The sequence below is a fragment of the Coregonus lavaretus genome (genome assembly GCF_964263955.1).
Source record: "Coregonus lavaretus genome assembly, contig: HAP1_SCAFFOLD_5411, whole genome shotgun sequence".
Classification (NCBI taxonomy): domain Eukaryota; kingdom Metazoa; phylum Chordata; class Actinopteri; order Salmoniformes; family Salmonidae; genus Coregonus; species Coregonus lavaretus.
Window position 1 is genome coordinate 11,403 of NW_028162404.1, and position 6,026 is coordinate 17,428.

Below are 6,026 nucleotides of genomic sequence, written 5' to 3' on the forward strand. Positions count from 1 at the left end.
TTTGATTTAATTGAACAACAGTATTTTTAGTTTGAAAGTGTTGGTTGAAAGGGAGTTGGTTGTCCAAGCAGTAAGAGTAAGCTGATTTATTTTCTATACACTGTACACAAGTAGAATGTGCTCTGGCTATGCTGTGATATAAACAGAGAGATCAATGACGTGACTCTGCGATATCTTGTTGGATATACAGTGGGGAGAACAAGTATTTGATACACTGCCGATTTTGCAGGTTTTCCTACTTACAAAGCATGTAGAGGTCTGTAATTTTTATCATAGGTACACTTCAACTGTGAGAGACGGAATCTAAAACAAAAATCCAGAAAATCACATTGTATGATTTTTAAGTAATTAATTTGCATTTTATTGCATTACATAAGTATTTGATCACCTACCAACCAGTAAGAATTCCGGCTCTCACAGACCTGTTAGTTTTTCTTTAAGAAGCCCTCCTGTTCTCCACTCATTACCTGTATTAACTGCACCTGTTTGAACTCGTTACCTGTATAAAAGACACCTGTCCACACACTCAATCAAACAGACTCCAACCTCTCCACAATGGCCAAGACCAGAGAGCTGTGTAAGGACATCAGGGATACAATTGTAGACCTGCACAAGGCTGGGATGGGCTACAGGACAATAGGCAAGCAGCTTGGTGAGAAGGCAACAACTGTTGGCGCAATTATTAGAAAATGGAAGAAGTTCAAGATGACGGTCAGTCACCCTCGGTCTGGGGCTCCATGCAAGATCTCACCTCGTGGGGCATCAATGATCATAAGGAAGGTGAGGGATCAGCCCAGAACTACATGGCAGGACCTGGTCAATGACCTGAAGAGAGCTGGGACCACAGTCTCAAAGAAAACCATTAGTAACACATTACGCCATCATGGATTAAAATCCTGCAGCGCACGCAAGGCCCTCCTGCTCAAGCCAGCGCATGTCCAGGCCCGTCTGAAGTTTGCCAATGACCATCTGGATGATCCAGAGGAGGAATGGGAGAAGGTCATGTGGTCTGATGAGACAAAAATAGAGCTTTTTGGTCTAAACTCCACTCGCCGTGTTTGGAGGAAGAAGAAGGATAAGTACAACCCCAAGAACACCATCCCAACCGTGAAGCATGGAGGTGGAAACATCATTCTTTGGGGATGCTTTTCTGCAAAGGGGACAGGACGACTGCACCGTATTGAGGGGAGGATGGATGGGGCCATGTATCGCGAGATCTTGGCCAACAACCTCCTTCCCTCAGTAAGAGCATTGAAGATGGGTCGTGGCTGGGTCTTCCAGCATGACAACGACCCGAAACACACAGCCAGGGCAACTAAGGAGTGGCTCCGTAAGAAGCATCTCAAGGTCCTGGAGTGGCCTAGCCAGTCTCCAGACCTGAACCCAATAGAAAATCTTTGGAGGGAGCTGAAAGTCCGTATTGCCCAGCGACAGCCCCGAAACCTGAAGGATCTGGAGAAGGTCTGTATGGAGGAGTGGGCCAAAATCCCTGCTGCAGTGTGTGCAAACCTGGTCAAGACCTACAGGAAACGTATGATCTCTGTAATTGCAAACAAAGGTTTCTGTACCAAATATTAAGTTCTGCTTTTCTGATGTATCAAATACTTATGTCATGCAGTAAAATGCAAAATAATGACTTAAAAATCATACAATGTGATTTTCTGGATTTTTGTTTTAGATTCCGTCTCTCACAGTTGAAGTGTACCGATGATAAAAATTACAGACCTCTACATGCTTTGTAAGTAGGAAAACCTGCAAAATCGGCAGTGTATCAAATACTTGTTCTCCCCACTGTATATAAATGTGTGAGTGTTTCCTATTCTAACTAAACAAAAGGGAGCTTTTCACTAGACGTCTGTTAGGTGTTTCATGGAATACTGACAGCATGATGTGTTACTCCTGAGAGTCAAATTACCACTTATATACACTATTTCTAGCATGTCGAGCAAGTGTAAAACAGGGCTGTGATTTGGATAAAACACTATTTTTCACTTGAGTTTTTAATAAGCGTAAGTGTTAACAGCAGATTTGATTTAATTGAACAACAGTATTTTTAGTTTGAAAGTGTTGGTTGAAAGGGAGTTGGTTGTCCAAGCAGTAAGAGTAAGCTGATTTATTTTCTATACACTGTACACAAGTAGAATGTGCTCTGGCTATGCTGTGATATAAACAGAGAGATCAATGACGTGACTCTGCGATATCTTGTTGGATATACAGTGGGGAGAACAAGTATTTGATACACTGCCGATTTTGCAGGTTTTCCTACTTACAAAGCATGTAGAGGTCTGTAATTTTTATCATAGGTACACTTCAACTGTGAGAGACGGAATCTAAAACAAAAATCCAGAAAATCACATTGTATGATTTTTAAGTAATTAATTTGCATTTTATTGCATTACATAAGTATTTGATCACCTACCAACCAGTAAGAATTCCGGCTCTCACAGACCTGTTAGTTTTTCTTTAAGAAGCCCTCCTGTTCTCCACTCATTACCTGTATTAACTGCACCTGTTTGAACTCGTTACCTGTATAAAAGACACCTGTCCACACACTCAATCAAACAGACTCCAACCTCTCCACAATGGCCAAGACCAGAGAGCTGTGTAAGGACATCAGGGATACAATTGTAGACCTGCACAAGGCTGGGATGGGCTACAGGACAATAGGCAAGCAGCTTGGTGAGAAGGCAACAACTGTTGGCGCAATTATTAGAAAATGGAAGAAGTTCAAGATGACGGTCAGTCACCCTCGGTCTGGGGCTCCATGCAAGATCTCACCTCGTGGGGCATCAATGATCATAAGGAAGGTGAGGGATCAGCCCAGAACTACATGGCAGGACCTGGTCAATGACCTGAAGAGAGCTGGGACCACAGTCTCAAAGAAAACCATTAGTAACACATTACGCCATCATGGATTAAAATCCTGCAGCGCACGCAAGGCCCTCCTGCTCAAGCCAGCGCATGTCCAGGCCCGTCTGAAGTTTGCCAATGACCATCTGGATGATCCAGAGGAGGAATGGGAGAAGGTCATGTGGTCTGATGAGACAAAAATAGAGCTTTTTGGTCTAAACTCCACTCGCCGTGTTTGGAGGAAGAAGAAGGATAAGTACAACCCCAAGAACACCATCCCAACCGTGAAGCATGGAGGTGGAAACATCATTCTTTGGGGATGCTTTTCTGCAAAGGGGACAGGACGACTGCACCGTATTGAGGGGAGGATGGATGGGGCCATGTATCGCGAGATCTTGGCCAACAACCTCCTTCCCTCAGTAAGAGCATTGAAGATGGGTCGTGGCTGGGTCTTCCAGCATGACAACGACCCGAAACACACAGCCAGGGCAACTAAGGAGTGGCTCCGTAAGAAGCATCTCAAGGTCCTGGAGTGGCCTAGCCAGTCTCCAGACCTGAACCCAATAGAAAATCTTTGGAGGGAGCTGAAAGTCCGTATTGCCCAGCGACAGCCCCGAAACCTGAAGGATCTGGAGAAGGTCTGTATGGAGGAGTGGGCCAAAATCCCTGCTGCAGTGTGTGCAAACCTGGTCAAGACCTACAGGAAACGTATGATCTCTGTAATTGCAAACAAAGGTTTCTGTACCAAATATTAAGTTCTGCTTTTCTGATGTATCAAATACTTATGTCATGCAGTAAAATGCAAAATAATGACTTAAAAATCATACAATGTGATTTTCTGGATTTTTGTTTTAGATTCCGTCTCTCACAGTTGAAGTGTACCGATGATAAAAATTACAGACCTCTACATGCTTTGTAAGTAGGAAAACCTGCAAAATCGGCAGTGTATCAAATACTTGTTCTCCCCACTGTATATAAATGTGTGAGTGTTTCCTATTCTAACTAAACAAAAGGGAGCTTTTCACTAGACGTCTGTTAGGTGTTTCATGGAATACTGACAGCATGATGTGTTACTCCTGAGAGTCAAATTACCACTTATATACACTATTTCTAGCATGTCGAGCAAGTGTAAAACAGGGCTGTGATTTGGATAAAACACTATTTTTCACTTGAGTTTTTAATAAGCGTAAGTGTTAACAGCAGATTTGATTTAATTGAACAACAGTATTTTTAGTTTGAAAGTGTTGGTTGAAAGGGAGTTGGTTGTCCAAGCAGTAAGAGTAAGCTGATTTATTTTCTATACACTGTACACAAGTAGAATGTGCTCTGGCTATGCTGTGATATAAACAGAGAGATCAATGACGTGACTCTGCGATATCTTGTTGGATATACAGTGGGGAGAACAAGTATTTGATACACTGCCGATTTTGCAGGTTTTCCTACTTACAAAGCATGTAGAGGTCTGTAATTTTTATCATAGGTACACTTCAACTGTGAGAGACGGAATCTAAAACAAAAATCCAGAAAATCACATTGTATGATTTTTAAGTAATTAATTTGCATTTTATTGCATTACATAAGTATTTGATCACCTACCAACCAGTAAGAATTCCGGCTCTCACAGACCTGTTAGTTTTTCTTTAAGAAGCCCTCCTGTTCTCCACTCATTACCTGTATTAACTGCACCTGTTTGAACTCGTTACCTGTATAAAAGACACCTGTCCACACACTCAATCAAACAGACTCCAACCTCTCCACAATGGCCAAGACCAGAGAGCTGTGTAAGGACATCAGGGATACAATTGTAGACCTGCACAAGGCTGGGATGGGCTACAGGACAATAGGCAAGCAGCTTGGTGAGAAGGCAACAACTGTTGGCGCAATTATTAGAAAATGGAAGAAGTTCAAGATGACGGTCAGTCACCCTCGGTCTGGGGCTCCATGCAAGATCTCACCTCGTGGGGCATCAATGATCATAAGGAAGGTGAGGGATCAGCCCAGAACTACATGGCAGGACCTGGTCAATGACCTGAAGAGAGCTGGGACCACAGTCTCAAAGAAAACCATTAGTAACACATTACGCCATCATGGATTAAAATCCTGCAGCGCACGCAAGGCCCTCCTGCTCAAGCCAGCGCATGTCCAGGCCCGTCTGAAGTTTGCCAATGACCATCTGGATGATCCAGAGGAGGAATGGGAGAAGGTCATGTGGTCTGATGAGACAAAAATAGAGCTTTTTGGTCTAAACTCCACTCGCCGTGTTTGGAGGAAGAAGAAGGATAAGTACAACCCCAAGAACACCATCCCAACCGTGAAGCATGGAGGTGGAAACATCATTCTTTGGGGATGCTTTTCTGCAAAGGGGACAGGACGACTGCACCGTATTGAGGGGAGGATGGATGGGGCCATGTATCGCGAGATCTTGGCCAACAACCTCCTTCCCTCAGTAAGAGCATTGAAGATGGGTCGTGGCTGGGTCTTCCAGCATGACAACGACCCGAAACACACAGCCAGGGCAACTAAGGAGTGGCTCCGTAAGAAGCATCTCAAGGTCCTGGAGTGGCCTAGCCAGTCTCCAGACCTGAACCCAATAGAAAATCTTTGGAGGGAGCTGAAAGTCCGTATTGCCCAGCGACAGCCCCGAAACCTGAAGGATCTGGAGGTCTGTATGGAGGAGTGGGCCAAAATCCCTGCTGCAGTGTGTGCAAACCTGGTCAAGACCTATAGGAAACGTATGATCTCTGTAATTGCAAACAAAGGTTTCTGTACCAAATATTAAGTTCTGCTTTTCTGATGTATCAACTAGTTATGTAATGCAATAAAATGCAAATTAATTACTTAAAAATCATACAATGTGATTTTCTGGATTTTTGTTTTAGATTCCGTCTCTCACAGTTGAAGTGTACCTATGATAAAAATTACAGACCTCTACATGCTTTGTAAGTAGGAAAACCTGCAAAATCGCCAATGTATCAAATACTTGTTCTCCCCACTGTACAATCATGAGACCATTCAGACATCATTATTTCAGGACTCACTCACTTCTTTGAACACATTCCAACTAGTGTTGGGGTCAATTCAGGAAGTGATTTGAATTAAACATAAAAAAAAAAAAAACACCAGTGCCAGTGTGCATTATACCATTATGTTAGTGGGGATAAGGTTCTGTCCTGTAC